At 43.4% G+C, this 1,651-nt stretch overlaps 1 pseudogene; it reads left to right on the top strand.

The window, feature by feature from the left end:
* The first annotated feature begins 1,545 nt into the window (after positions 1 to 1,545).
* On the top strand, positions 1,546 to 1,651 carry LOC115932081 (uncharacterized; annotated as a pseudogene).

The raw sequence follows: 1,651 nt of genomic DNA, 5'->3' as shown, positions 1-1,651 counted from the left end.
ATCCACCTTCTGGGCTCAAGCAATCCTTCCACCTCAGCCTCTCAAGTAGCTGGGACTACAGGCACACACCAGCACACCCAGCTAGTTTTTAAATTTTTGTAGAGATGGGGGTCTTGCTATGTTGCCTATGCTAGTCTTGAACTTCTGGCTTCAAGTGACCGTACCACTTCAGCATTCCAAAGTGCTGAGTTTACAGGCATGAGCCACCACACCCGGATGAAACTGGATATTTTCATGATTTACATTCACTCACATCAAATCAGCTTCTTCTCAGGCTTTTTTCCAAGTTAACATTTAGTTATTGTTTACCAAGCAGTTGAAATTGCTATGTGTCCCTTACTCCTTCTCATTCTCCCACCATTCAATCCAAATCTGTGTCAGATTTTGCACGTTAGAATTAGAGGTGCCCACTGAAAAGAACTGAGACTCTAAGAACTGTGAGCTTTTTTTTAAATTCACTGTTGAATTCCCAATGCCAACACATTGCTTGGCATGCAGCGGGTACCCAAGAAAGGCAGGCAGGCAGGGAACAAAATATTGTCTGGGAAGCAGACTTAAAGCAAACATGAAAAGGCTGTCTCTTCTTCCTACTTATTCTGAGTTGGAGTTTCAAAAGAAGTTTGGTATAATGATCGGTTTTGGTTTTGTCTTTTTTGATGATGGTGGTAGGTGTGTGTTAATTGCAACTAGACCCATGTATTTCTCTTCGGGAGTCTAAGGACATGAAAATAAGAGTGTCCAGAATGTTTTGGGTGGGAATGCACAATTTAATTCTCTGGCTGACTAGATTGATGTACATGCCTTCCTGGGCAGCAGAGATTTTATGTTGGATTGCAGTGTATTATTGAGCACTTGGACCCATCCTCATAAAAGCCATACATTTCTCTGCCTCTGCCCCCTCACCTGCACACTCCTCTGCCGGGAAACTAGGGAAAGCATTTTGTGGGAGATGTTTTGGAGCTAAAGTTTTTCTTCTGGCTCAGAGCAAACTGCAATAAACTCTGGCAATAACTAGCTCCAGGAAGGGCAGGAAATGACACATGTCCCCACTGCAGCAGCTTTTGTTAAAAAAACTGAGTGACTTCATGATATGATCACGTGTGCTGTGGAATGTATGCACTGAACCAAAAGCTGCTCATCATGAGTTTTTTTTTAAGCAAACATTATTAGGTAAAGCTAAAACATTTCAGTAATTTTGTCTCAAGGCCAGCTCATGGTTTTTTGTTTGTTTGTTTGTTTTTGAGATGGAGTCTCGCTCTGTCGTACAAGCTGGAGTGCTGTGGCGCAATCTTGGCTTGCTGCAACCTCCACCTCTCGGGTTCAAGTGATTCTCCTGCCTCAGCCTCCCGAGTAACTGGGATTACAGGCGCGTACCACCATGCCTGGCTAATTTTTGTTGTATTTTTAGTAGAGATGGGGTTTCACCATGTTGGTCAGGCTGGTCTTGAATCCCTGACCTTGTGATCTGTCCACCTCAGCCTTCCAAATTGCTGGGATTACAGGCGTGAGCCCTGTGCCTGGCATATGTTTAAAAGTTGATTGGACAGCTTTGTACAGTGACAGGATTATAGCCAATGAGGCATGATTATTGCTAATTGAAAACTTTTCCCAGTACCCTGGCATTGGCAATTTTTGACAATCTCTATGGAGA

This window comes from Gorilla gorilla, chromosome 1 (assembly GCF_029281585.2).
Source record: "Gorilla gorilla gorilla isolate KB3781 chromosome 1, NHGRI_mGorGor1-v2.1_pri, whole genome shotgun sequence".
Classification (NCBI taxonomy): Eukaryota; Metazoa; Chordata; class Mammalia; order Primates; family Hominidae; genus Gorilla; species Gorilla gorilla.
Note: the sequence above shows the minus strand (reverse complement) of the source record. Positions and strands in the feature narration are given on the sequence as shown.